Raw genomic sequence first — 14,795 nt, 5'->3', positions numbered from 1 at the left:
TTTTGGCCTCCATCTTCCTCCTAAACATATGAGGTTTGGTCCCTCGTAGCGCAGTCAGGGAAGCTTGGTTTTATCTTACGGTCATATATCCATACAAGTTAGAAGGAAGAGGGTGCCTCAGAAAGTGGCCAAAAACCTGGCATCACCTTTCCCACCCTCTCTACAGTAGAGGCCAAATCCAGCAGACTGGGGGCGTAAGGGCTCCTATTATATTGGGGGTGCGCGGGGTCATGTTGAGAAAATGCTAATCCTTCCACTCCAACCCCACCCACACCAGATCTATTCTATTTGGCTTGTCCTCTGTTGGTGATACCAGAAGAGTGTGTTGGGGCCTCTGTGGAGCATGTGTTACTCATTGTCTTGGGTCAGTAATTGTTTTTACTGTTTTTAGTCACTTTTCATGTTTCACATTTGCATTTATCTTACTCTCCCGAGGAACTCCCAGCAATTTTACTCAGTACTCTGAATTGGTAAGAAACCTGAGTTAGAGATTATATTGGTATAGTTCTTCCTCAGTGATACTGGTATGTTAGAACTCAGCACTTCTATATATTAACACTGCCTTCAAGAACACTGTTATTTAGTGTTCATCATGGACAAATCTGTCAAACCTGGTTGCCTGAAGTCAGGCAGCTAGATTCATATTTAGGCCCTTAATATTAAATAAAAATGACCTGATTTCCAGATATGATGAATGCAAGATGCGTCCACTGACTTCATGTTTATAACATGTTATAGGGAAGGGCTTTGTCAGAATATTTTCAAAACTAACTATAGTGTTTTATGAGAGATCCAAAATAAAAAATGGATCCAATAAAAATCCAATCAAAAATCCTTATTAGTAATGTTGAGTTCCCTTCTTATTACTGACAAAGGTCTGGTCTGCTGACAGCTTTACCAGTTTAATTACTTCAATTATGCAGATGATTTTATAATGAAATAGTTATACTGGGACAACCCTTAGTATGGAGTCATTATAAAGATAGCTTTCACTAGAATGGCTTATTCCTATGCAGGAATGTACAGCTTTTAGTGATACAATTTTTGTGTGTAGACAGAGCCCATGTTCCACTGAAGTCAGGGGGGATCTTTCTACTGAATTGTGTGGCCATTGGATAAGGTCCTACAGCACCCCTGATTAAAAAAAAATACATTACTCATATACATAGATAGGTTTGCTAGATACTAATTTTTAAAAATGTCCATATCATTAGAAATGTAGTTCACTGTTGGACTTTAGGAAGTGATAGATCAAAGTACTCTAGATAGCGTGTAAGTTTCCCATGTACCCAACTCAGAGCTTACTTCCTTGCCCCATTCTAGCTGAGTTGCAGGGTTTTAAAATCAATACATACAATATTTCCAGTCATCTGGGAACAGGTCCATCTACCATGCACATGGATCCCAACTCTCACAATTTTCATCACAGCACTTTGATGCTTTATGTAAAGCCCCAGCCAATCTCCTGGAGACAAATGACCATGTCACAATCTCAACTTTAATTTTAAAAAATGTAAAAAGTACTTTTCTAGCCCTCATGGTTTCAGAGAGACGTGTGAAAATGTGACCTGAGTGCACTATAAAGACTCAACAAAAATAAAAAAGGGACAGCCAAATTAAAAGAACCCACATTTATTGCGGGGCGGAATCTCATGTTTTTTAGCCAGTCTCATTTGGATCTCGGGGATTTAACTCATGTTTTTTGTATCTTTGGGATTGGCAATACTGCTTGCAACATCCAGGGACTTTTCAATCTCCCAGCATTAAGTGAAATCAGAGGTATGCCGGAGAACAGCAGCTAATATTTACCATCTCCTTCCAGAAACCAATATAAGGTTGGTGCTCTGAAATCTGAAGGTAATAATTGGAGACATACTAATCTCCTAGAACTGGAAGGGACCTTGAAAGGCCATCAAGTCCAGCCTCCTGTGCCTTCATTAGCAGGACCCATTTTTGCCCCAGACCCCTAAGTAGCTTCTTCAAGGATTGAACTCACAACCCTGGGTTTAGTATGCCAAGGCTCAAACCACTGAGCTATCCCTCCCCCCAATAGAAGCTAAGGTCACTCCCTCTTTGTTTCTCCCCGTGGCAGTCTGTCTTTATGAGCAGGTCGAGGCCCTGCCATTTTGAGAGGAAAAACAGCTTGAGTGACAGGGTCAGTGTTAATATTTGCTGGATCTGAGGAATTTGCAGGGCATGTGCCAAACTAAATGCTTTCCTCTCTGTATTCAAAACTAACTATAGTGTTTTATGAGAGATCCAAAATAAAAAATGGATCCAATAAAAATCCAATCAGTAATGTTGAGTTCCCTTCTTATTACCTCTCTGTATTCAGAGAGGGATGCAAGGGGCTTTTCTTTTCCTCTTGCACACAGTACCTCAGCCAGGTTCCAGTCTGCAAACCAGGATCTGCTCTGCTGGACAGTCAGGCCTGAATACTTCTTGTTTGGTTTTCAGATGCCTGCCTGTATAATTTTAGCTGCGAGTAATTGTTTGCTGCTACATCTTCCCTCCTTCCCCCACTCAATGAAAAATAAATAACAGAAGTATGTGAATATTGGAACAAATGGAAAAAGTGAAATCAGCCACTTTCCTGGAATATAATGTTACACCACGGGAGTGCAGAAGCTGATGGAACTAAACAAACAGTCACAAAAGAAAGAGAACTTCTACACATACATTACTTTTTTCCTCCTTTTTCTGCTGAAAGCAAACCCTGATTTTCAATTATTACTAATACAGGTTAATGTAAAGTAATGAGTTTCCTAGCTTGTCTTTGGATTGAACCAACAATTCCCCACAAACTACTGATTTATTTTTTATTGGTATTTCAGTTGCCATCAATGCATTCCGTGCCAGGAAAAGTCAGGCTTATGTTGATCAAAAAACAAAAACAAAACAAAAACCTGCAGTGTAATATATATTTGTATTTTCTACACCCAAGAAACAAAGTTAGTTAGCATAAAAGGTGTGATGGATTAAGAGTGGAAGCTAGTGCTCTCTATTTATTTAACCACAGGCTATTGAGCCTATGAAAAATACATTTCAAGAAATGAATTATTTTAAAAAAGAATTTAGAGGGAACAAGGAGTTTTTAAATTAAAAACAGCTGCAAGGGAAACAAGTCATCCTGACGGAACCCATTGGGAATTCTTTATCTCAGCTCACCCATGGAAAATTGCTTTTAAATGTTTACAGTTCTAATCTGCTGGATTAACAGTACATTTTTTTAAAAAAATTAACCAGTGCTTTTCTGTTTGTTTTGTTTTTTTAACTAGTTGCATATAAATGTGTTCCATTTCAAATGACTGAGGCTTGTTTGTTGATGTTTTGTGAACGTGCATCTGCACTGGGGGAAAATGTTTTTGTATATCTAGTATGAAAAGTGCGAATAGGAAAAATAACAGTTGATATACTAGTAATATATAGTCACCAGGTAGCGTTGGCTTGTATACTATACCATAAATGGTTTATGGCTTGATCATGCTTAAGCACATGCTTAACTTTAAGCATGTGAGTAGTCCTATTGATGTCAATGGGCCTGCTCACATGCTTGAAATTAAATATGTGCTTAAGTGCTATGTTGGATCTGACCCAGAGGCCTCTGCACCTTGCCGGATGGAGCTCTTAGCGAGCCTGTATTTAAAATCAAGCATCTTGGATTTTTTTTAAACACTGCTTTGTTTAAAATGTTTTGGCTCTGATCCAGACCTTGAAAGTAAGCATTCGAGCTATTAGAAATGCACTGCAGCTGACTCTCCTTCTGGAATCTGCCATTAGAGTAAGTCAAAACTAAACCCCAATTTTAGCTTAAACTATATTTCAGTGTTTCCGCACAGACCATATACATCAATCTAAATGCTGGAGTAGTCCCCCAAGTACAGTGATGGGGGTCACTCTCCTTCAAAAGTAAAATAAAATGCCAGTGAGCAATGCAACGCAATGGCCATTTTTTTCTACAGATAATTCTCTTCATTTCACCAGCTATTCAGGTCCTGGCAAGAAGCCTGGTCACCAGCCCATGAAATTCACAAACACTCATCCCTGCCTCCGTGCAATAACCAAACTGCTTCATTTTAGCTGAGAAAAGTGGCTTTCCAGCTGGACATAGGCTAGATCACTTTACATTTTCAAGAAGACGCCACAAAACAATGTAACAAAAAGAGTGCAGCTATTGAAATCTTGGCTCAGTACTGTTATTTACAGTAGCTTGCTTCACCAGCTAGAACAACGTGGCTCAACAGAGAGAAACAAATGCTACATTAGGCAAGTTGCCCACTACTTCATGAGAGCTGAATGACAAACTGTCTAGGAGAAGACTAGCTTATGTCCAGTATTGTCATACCTCTGGTGTGACAGGTCACAGTGCTTTCACTGGACATGTTGGATGAGATTTGGTTGTCACCTAAATTGATATGAAATGATTATTTACCTTGCTCATCATTCATGCCATGCCCAGCCCCTCCCCAAATCCCCCTACTGGTGCTCCCTCTCATCAAATACAAGTGCTGGGTGCTTGCATTTATGGCCCAGCTCAGCCTTGCTCTTGCCTACTGTGCTGACATTGTCTCTTTTCACTTTCAGTCTTGCACCCTTTGGTTCCCCACTGTCAAATAACAACTATCCCCACTTGGGCCTGCACATTTTCACCTATGCAGCTCCTTTTGCCTGGCCTTTTCTACCTGACCCAGTCTATCATGCCTCCACCATATCCTCCTCAAAACACACTTCTTCTGTGAGGCCTGTAATCACTAAAACCATAAAAGAGGCATTATCAGAGACAACAGGAGAAAAGGAAACTGTTAAAAACAACCACCCAGCACAAAACCCTTATACCAACTGTGACAAAGTTCCTCCACTACCTTGGTGGGTTCTGCGCTTATTGGCAGATTTGCTCACCTCACAGATTCAACATGTGGGTTGGGAAACAGCCCAAAGACCTTCCCCTCTGGTAGAAGCCACAATCCAGGTCAATTCCTCCTGTGTCCGATCAGGAGTTGGGAGGTTTGGGGGGAACCCGGGCCCGCCTCTACTCCGGGTTCCAGCCCAGGGCCCTGTGGATTGCAGCTGTCTAGAGTGCCTCCTGGTACAGCTGTGCGACAGCTACAACTCCCTGGGCTACTTCCCCATGGCCTCCTCCAAACACTTCTTTATCCTCACCACAGGACCTTCCTCCTGGTGTCTGATAACGCTTGTACTTCTCAGTCTTCCAGCAATATGTCTTCTCACTCTCAGCTCCTCTTGCTCCCAGCTCCTCGCATGCACACCACAAACTGAAGTGAGGTCCTTTTTAAACTCAGGTGCCCTGATTAGCCAGCCTGTCCTAACTGATTCTAGCAGTTTCTTAATTGGCTCCAGGTGTCTTAATTATCCTGCTTGTCTTAATTGGTTCTAGCAGGTTCCTGATTACTCTAGTGCAGCCCCTGCTCTGGTCACTCAGGGAACAGAAAACTATTCATCCAGTGACCAATATATTTGCCCTCTACCAGACTCCTGTACCGTCAGGTTCCCTTCGTTTAGCCCTGTGACCTCACTCCCGGTCCTGTTTTTTTCATTGGTTGTCCCACGTAATTAGTTAGTATCCCAGACCTGTGGATCCTCTCCTTAGGCTGGGGGAGGTCCTTTAGCAGTGGGTTGGTATCCACTCCCTGGATACCCACAGGACCAGACTCCTGTACCCCACTGGTCTGGGTCTGTCACACAGCATTGTGGAACTACACTGACAAGGTACTCTTGAGTCACTAGCTTGTTGCTCCCTACAGGACTATTTTTCACCTCTACTCTATGCTGTCTATTTTAATAGCTTTAATAGTAAACTCTGAGGGATCCTGGACTAAACTTTCCAAAGTGACTAGAGAATTTAGGTGCTGAATTTGAGATGGCTCAGAAAGCTCTGTTTTTCAGACAGTGCTGATCACCCGCATTCTGAAAATCAGGCTGCTCCAAGATGGGCAGTGAACTCTCTAGTCCCTGCTTTTACATGCATCAGTACAGCACTTATCCCTGCATTGGCCTTATAGAAATGATAATTGATAATACAGAACATGGAATTGTCCAGGGCAGCACGAAGGAAATGTGGGCATGATTCCTCTCTGCTCAGTATCTGTTATTCCTTGTCATTAGGGACAGTCATCAGTGAACGTCCACTAAGTTCTTTCCATGTAGATAAAAGCAGTGCACATATTAAAATATTTTCTTGTTTTTTTACCTGCTGCTAGAAGACGAGGCTCAACCTTTCAGCACCTCACTGCCTTTTCCATTACAAATGAACTGGGAACACAGCACACTGAGTCTCAAGGGTAACGACAGATGATGACATGGCTTTTGCTAATGTTTCCCTTCCATGAATTCCTGCATGTAGGTTTTCCCAGAGGTTCTAAGCAGCGCTTCTCTCTCCATCCATTGCTATCCAACATCTGTTGACTGATCAGCACTAAAAGCTTTCTCAGAAATTTATTTCCAGGTACTTTATATGAGGGAGCTGAAATCCACAAGATTGCAAATACTGCTTGATACAACTAGTCATGGAAAGAAGCAAAAGCAGGATTGGATAGAACACTATCCATGAATCAGCATATTTATCATCAGCACTAAGGTATGAAATTAGCAGTTAAAAGCCCAGCAAGAATTAAGCATGTTAGCTGAAAAACATTATAAAATAGAAGCTACAAATTCTCCTAAAAACCAAAGAAAGCCTTATATCCTAGGCAAATATTAAGAGGGGCATCAGAGACTCAGGAACTCCAAAATATTTCAATCTACCATTTGCTTCATGAAAAATTTACTCTTGGGGAGGTTCTCAATTTAATATTTTACAATTGTTTTTTGTGTTCACTAAGAACTTCATAAAAATAGAGAGTATTCTCTTCCTACATGCTATGTCCAGTAGACATCGTACAGTTAAGCACATGCTTAAGCGCTTTCCTGAATAGGAATAGATTTTAAAATATTCTTCAGTGCTTTCTTGAATGGGGATCTTTGAGAAGATGAACCTAGGCTGAGATTTAAGTTTGTAATGAAAACCCAAAACAGGCAAGTTTCATATGACTTGGTATAGGCTTGGATGTATGTTTTGCCAAGCTCTGTTTGTGACATTGGAGATGTAGTGAAACAATGGAGTATGATCCATATCTCTGAAACCCCCTATTCAATATGGAATGAACAAATATATCACTTTTTCACTGTCTGTCAATGAAATGAACCTATCAAGTTTTTTTTTTTTAAATTTCTTACCAACTTCCTATTCAACTAACACTGATTAAGAAGTTTCTCACCCCAGTTGTTACAGGCAATATAAAGTATTTTACCATTAGCAAGGCTTTCATATCCGATGAAAGTTATGTGGTATTTTCTGCAGGAATATCTGTCCTGTCTAAAGTTAGAAACAAAAGTACAGTAGGCTGAGATGAGGTTCAGCTACAGGTAATTGTTAATCACGTCAATGCATGTCAGTCATGTGGTATTTTGACAGCATCCTTCAATTGAAATTCCATGTGTGGGCATCCGCAGCTGCATGGGAGCCCCACAGGATAACATCAGTTGAGGCTTTAATGGATTACTGCAAAAGGAAAACCAGATGTAGAACTCATAGACAGCCATTCAAATTCAAATTGTAGAAAATGCATGAGAGTTCTTTGTACATTCTTCCATTGGGTTTCGTGGTTACTGGATAACACTATATGTCACAGCATTCTGCAGTAATTGTTCTTAAGACTCAAGATTTGAATGGGCCTTTTCTACATTATACCATATTTTTGTTTTACAGAGGAATGTGGAATAATTGAACCAAAGTGATCACATGCTTATAGGCAATAAATTATTATTTTATGCTCCTCTACCCTGTAACATTTATATAGATTTACTACCTCTCACTTATCCATCTTTCATTTATTTTGTTTAGATTTCACTGCAATTGTTGCACTCCATTGTTATCATTAGTACTGTCCTCTTTCCTGGGGATAGACACCATCATATAAACAATCATTCGATCCCAGATGGCCTGATTAAGGTTTGAAAAGTGTTGGCTGCATGAGGTTTAAATCATTTTCTTCATGTACCAGTTGACTTTATGGACAAATACAAGCAACACAAGAGGACACCGCTGTTTTATAGCATCGCAGATGGGCCCGTCTGAATCTGAAATGGTGTGGAAATATTCTGAACTCCCTGGACAATACTAGAAGGTATCAGTTCAAACTAGCATGTTGCTTCATTTGGCTCCTCTTGTGGATCAGATACAAGGCAGACAGCAGTGAGGCAGGCTGAAAATACCAATCTGTTGCTTTATAAATTAAACCAGCTCTACCTATTTTGTAATGTTGCTTCAATGTTACACTGTGTTACATTTCTTTACAAACTGATACTAAACAAAACATCACGTGTTCTAATATCCTCTTAAGTGTCTGCCCCATGCAGATAAATAGCTTTCAGAGGCATTTTGCTTGAGCAATCTGTATACTGTCTGTGTTGCCCTCAACTTTGGTAATTGGGGAAGTATTCAGTGGCCAAGACTTTCAGTTCCCCACCAAAGAAAAGCAACACATTTGTTAGGAAACAACAGGTGGGAAAGAACAACAACAATCAAATCAGCATTGTGTCCCCATGGAACATGCATCTAATCATGCTAATCTAATTTGACCACAGAAATAGAGAACTTTGGCTTAGAACAAAAGTGATGACTCACCCCAGCATCTGCTATGTAGTCTGTGGGTCACCTTGTCTGCAGAATGTGTTTTAAAGTTAGTTTGGGAACAGGTTAAAGAATGTTTTATTACAGGTAACACTGTGAAAATCAAATCTCTCTCCTCAAAATAAACAAACAAATACAGGTCCAAATATCCAATAAGTCTGATATGTTGACATAGGTGGTACTAAATCCAAAGATTCAAATGCTTTTCTTCTTGAAAGCATTTTCCAATGGGCTGATTTTGTGGGATGCTGAGTGCCTCCAATTCCCTTGACTACTCCCACTGGCTCAATACTTTGCCTGGTCAGGGACTCTGTTTGTTAACACACACACTGTCAGGGCCTGATTAGCAGAGGTGCTCAATAGGTACCAATATCTAGACTTCAACTGACTTCATTTGGAGTGATGGATAAACAATACCTCTGCAAAATAGGCCCTTGATCTTGTCTTCTCTTCCACCCCATCTTCTAAGTTTTATAAGTAACTGGAATTTTAAGATACAGGCAGTTCTCAACTTTACAACTTTTGACTTACGACGAATGGCACTTGCGGTGAATTGGCACCCTGATTTGACTTACAATAATTGGTTTCAACTTTACGACACTCAGTCTTGCAATGGAGTGTATTGCGGTTGCGAGTTACGACGTTTTGACTTACGATGCAATTTTCAGGAACCAATTGTGTCGTAAGTCTGAGGACTGCCTGTACTGTCTGAATCTCCAATAACAGAGTGTGACTCTGACTCATGTTACAATTGCTGTGAGTGGTTCTGGATCCTCTTGGTATGATTTGCTGCTCCACTGATGAGATTTTGTGCAAGCTACAGAAAAAAGCATTACCATGGCTACTAAAGGACTAAAGCCAATCAAGTTCAAACATCTGTCATATTTCATGAAAAAGCTATCCTGCCTTCCCTGGCTTGAAAAAGTTCACACCAGGGAAAGCCAAAAAAATGTTCATTGTTGCTTTATGCCCTAGGCTTTTGTGGTTTTTTTAATTTCACCTGTACATATTAGTCTGACAGGCTCTCTATGCCTTGAACTCTGCAGCAGACATGATCCAATGGTTGTCATGTGCCACTCCTGAAGTTATGAATTTCAGATCAAGGCATTGTTACAGTAAGAGCACTTAAATGTGCTACAAGATTCCATAGTGAAGTCACATTGCTTTGTTTCATACCATAAGAAAACAAATGTCAAATCTGGATTGCAGGGAAGCTAGTCAATTGGAGGCTTGGGAGCAAATGGCCTTCTTCCTCTCACTCTTGATAATATTTGAATAACCTGTTCAGTTCTCCTGGTTCTCTGCATCTCTGATACTGAGTTAGGCACACTTGTCAAGCAATGTGATTTTCCTACCTAGATGCATGGCACTTGATGCATTCTCACTTAAGACGCTGAGAACAAGCTTTCAGAAAGCTTAAAAGGCAACTGCCAGAAGCATGAATCCTTCTGGGATTTGAAAGGCTCTGTATCTTTAGGGCTAGTTGAGAGGATTGGTTTCTATAACTCTCTGTGGATTAAAACCAAAAACCAAATAAACAAAGAAGCGTCCCCTTCCCCAAAAAAACCCTGTAGCAAGTAAGACTTAGGAGTAACTTTATGGTTTATTGCTGACAGCACCTTCAAAGCAACTGCATGTTTTGGTAACATGCCATTTATTTGACTACTCCTCTCATTAAAAAAAAATACTATTCTCTGTTGATTGCTCAGCTCTTGATTCTCTACATTATGCAGGTTTGCTTGTTTTGTACAGACAAAAACCACAGCCGAGAGCAGCAACACCATGGTAGGGAAGCTCCCCACAAAGAAGTTATTAGGTTCAGGAACAATACACATTTCCTGATACACCTGATATCCAGGAAGTTACTCACCACTCTTAGTGATTCTTACTGAAAATACTAAAATACTTTCCAGGACTGGATCTGAGAACCATGCCCCTCACCTGACTATGGAGGCAGAGGTACTGTATTGACCATGGTTCTGCATATGGTGTTCTTTCGAAATCAAGTTACAAAGTAACAGCTGCTGAGGTCTTTCCACTTAGTTGCAGACTAGATTATGATTGGCCCTTGAATGGGTGTGCAAGGATCTTTGCACTCACAAATACTTCACACACATACTAAGGACAATCTCAGAACCTGTGCCCTAGGCAGCACAGAGAATGCTCTCTTTTTGCAACTGTAAGCTGGCTCAGTTGAGGATTTGGCCTGTGGAGACGGAATCCCTGGCTAGTAAAGAGCAGGTCTAGTTGTTCCAAACTGACTGGGAGGCAGGGAGCATGGCTGGGAGCATTGCTGAAGGCCACATCTAAAGTTGCATTGTTATAAATGTTGACAGTGTTCAGATGCGACCTTTATGTGGGCTCTAGTCTGCCATAGAAAAAAGTTCCAGTGACTCTTTGAAAAGAGTATGGGGATAGTTTCCTGGTTTCTAGCCACCGTTCACTTTGTTATATAATATTCAAGCCTGTTACTGACTAAAGCTTGGCTGTGAATGTTTGCTCACACAGTGACTACATTTACCAGCACTTAACTCCTAACTCTTAAAGAGTTCTTTGGGATTTTGAGAGACACAATTATCTAAACTAAATTCCATTTTTCCTTATCATTCTCATTACATATATATCTCTGCAAACAACATAAACCAGTCCTATGCTGTTTGTACAGTTCGCACAGTAGCTTTGCCATTGGGTAACTTCCAATGAGAACTTTTTGCATGCATCTTATTTAGATGCAGTATTGTTACTGCCCCTTATAATAATTAAAAAAAGTTTGAAGTCTCACACATATTAAAATGAAGCAGAAGGCACACACACACAAAAATATAGTCATGCTGTCTGTGTATCTGAATGAGAAACAGAACACATGAGTGCACGATCAATCACACTTCTCTCCCAGTGCATTACTGAATGTGTAAGTCTGTATGTGAAGATAAAGCTAAATTTATTCTAGCAGCACAGCTTTTGATACTAGCACATCTCCAGTTGTTACCACCAGCCTTCCAACTGCTACTTCTTCAAGCAGCAGCTAACAACCAGTGCTTTAATTCCACTGAAGCCTGCAGGCTGTTCCTTGAGGAATGCAAACTCAAGAGCTTCTCACATTAGGACTTAATTATTTTAAGAGTTCGAAGAACAAAAAGATCTTTGATAGGAAAATAAAAACACACTGAGGGAACCTAGGATTGCCCCCTCAAGTCAGTCTCCTCTGTTGATCACATCAGTATGTGTGGATCTGGTGAAAAACAGGTCTCATTAGAAGATCTCACAGAGATGAATACTTCTAAACATAAACTCAAATGAAAAGGATCATAAGCTGAGTTAATAATTTCCAAGAAAGATTAACAGAACTAGGCCTCACTTTGTGAAAAACCACAATAGTATACACCATATGAGATAAGGGGTAAGAGATATCATTGCTCTGAAAAAGGAGAGGTATGTTCCATTTATCCAACTCATTACCATTTTTGTCACGGGAATACTTTCATTTTGTTCCATTGCCTGATCCAATGATACCATTCATTCTCATTTTAAACACCAATCATATAAATACTTGATATATTAGGCACAAAATGGAATCTAACTACAAATCTAACCTGTGAACAATTTTGTGTGTTGGCTGATTTAACAACTGCATCTATGCTTTTGCTTTTTCTAATGGAAATAAAGAAAGGTTGAAAATAAACATTCAGGACAAATACAGAACACTAGATAGATAAGAATTTTCTCTATGGGAATTTATTAGTCATGGGGGTTCGACTGATCAGTACTTCGAGATCTTCCCATATTTGCAGAAACTAAAACAACAGAACAGGGTGATCTACACTAAATACGATTTAAGACTAAAATCTCAAAAATCATCTTGAAAAAGCTGTAGTGTATTTCTTTTTGTTCCTGGGCCTCATCATATTTAAATAGCTTAATTGAATGCTGTGCATAATAAATAGCAATATCAGTTATGTATAAAAATCTATTTTAGATGAATGGTAGAATGGATGTGTGTGTGTGAGAGGGGGGGATACCTGATAAATGTTAAAAATGATTTCAGAGTTTCATGAGTTTTTTGGTAAGATCAATTCCCAACTAAGTGAGAAATGCTCAAAAGTAACAAAATTGTAAAAGAGAACAAAGAGGAACAAGCAGGCTGAATAGAGATAATGGATCAAATATTCCCTAATGCAACCCCACTGAGCTCTGTGGAATTACACTCGGGATGCATTTGGCCCAATGACTCCCAAAATGATGTTAATGAGGAATCTTAACACCACTGCTAGAGAAATCTCTGTTTAAACCATGCTGTGGCAGTTCATGTGAAAAAGTAAATGGGACATTCACACGAAACTGGCACAGCATGTGAGTATAAGGCAACTGGCTATAATAAATTGATTTGGTTTCCCTCTCCCAGACTTAGGCAAATGTATTATATTGTTGCATTTGCAGTATTATAGTTAAGGTTATTATGTCATCACTTTCATTATGTACTCCCCAACCCCAAAAAAGCCAGATTGTGCAAAATAGTTGCTTGTCCTAATGGAAGGAGAAACTCTAAAGTAAATTTAAACCTGAATGAATGACAAATCCCTACAAAAATGTCCTTTCCACCTAAAATTAGGTCAGAAGAGTTTCAGTCCATTAAAGACAAAGAAATATGTTGTAAAATGTGGTAACAAAGGGAAAATGTAATGGGTTTCTGACATACGTTTACTCTCTCATACAAAAAAAGAGATGACAAAAATTAGCAGCGAAATAAGATCTTATGTTCTGTGATCAGTTATATTTAAACTAGTTTTTAAAAAATACTTTTATTAGGACCACCAGAAGTTAAATATGAACTGTTTTCACTTAAATTCTATGCTAATAAGAAAATTAGGTAGAACTCAGAGTGTTTTAAAAGTTTGCTTACATAAAAAGAAGAAATGAGACAAAAATAATAACTAATAAAAGTACAGGACAGGATTCTGCAATCCTTACTCACACTGAATAATAATATAATTATATATCATGTTTCAGTGGTAGATCTCAAAGTGCTTTACAAGCAGGTCAGTATCATTCTCATTTTACAGATGCGGACACTGAGGTACAGAGCTTTGAAATGATTTGCCCAAGGCCACGCTGGCAGAGCCAGGAATAGAATGCAGGTTTCCTGAGTCCCAGTTTAGTGCTCTATCCAGTAGGACAAACTGCTCCATTAACTAACCATCCCAATACAAGTAGTCCCATTATGCTCAGGCAACTACTCCTGTAAGGACTGATCAGTATGAATATGAGTAAGGATAGCAACGTCTAGCCTTCAGCAAAGAGAAGAGTTTTTGCTTCCTAATCTAGGCTCCTTTTTCAGTGTATGCAATGAAGGGTAATCAAGATTCATGTGCAAAAAATTAACATTCATTTCAATTCCAGTGATCACAGAAAAAAGACATTTAGCTTGTCACAAGTTTAGTAATGTACTTTGAAGCATCTGGTACAATCACAGTGTGCATATGTTGAAATTTACAGCTAGAACACATCAGCTAAAGATCCAGTAGTCATTACCTAGGATTAAAAAGACCTGACAACAAAATTTATGAAAAATTAAAGTCAAGCAACTTAGATGCCTGTGATTTGAGAAAGTTGGATGCATTCAGATAACATGAGCTGTGACTTAAACCTTCACCCTATACCAAACCAAAACTGAGCTAAAACAACAACAAAAAAGACAAAAAAGTCTGATCAGGTCTTTAAATTGGTTTTCTTTTTTGCATACTTCTTAAGAGATGTGGTTATGGCATTGTACTTGGATTCTAGAGGTCACTTAATCTCTTTGTGCCTCAATCCTCCATCTATAAAACATGGATTATAATACTTCTATTTTTCCCCCTCTCTTTGTCCGTCACATTTATTTAGACTGTAAACTCTTTGGAGCAGGAACTGCCTCTTACTATGTGTCAGTCCAGGGCCTAATATAATGGGACCCTGATCTCAGCCTAGGGTCTCCAAGTATTTCTGTAATTCAAATAGTGATAACCAACAAATTCTTCAAAATCTCTCAAGAAAGTCTGTTCTGATATGATCCTCAGCCCAATTTTGCAATCCCAGGAAACTGATCATTTGGATAAGGACAGAGAATTCT

Source organism: Mauremys reevesii, linkage group 3 (assembly GCF_016161935.1).
Source record: "Mauremys reevesii isolate NIE-2019 linkage group 3, ASM1616193v1, whole genome shotgun sequence".
Lineage (NCBI taxonomy): Eukaryota > Metazoa > Chordata > Testudines > Geoemydidae > Mauremys > Mauremys reevesii.
This window is presented reverse-complemented; position numbering follows the sequence as displayed.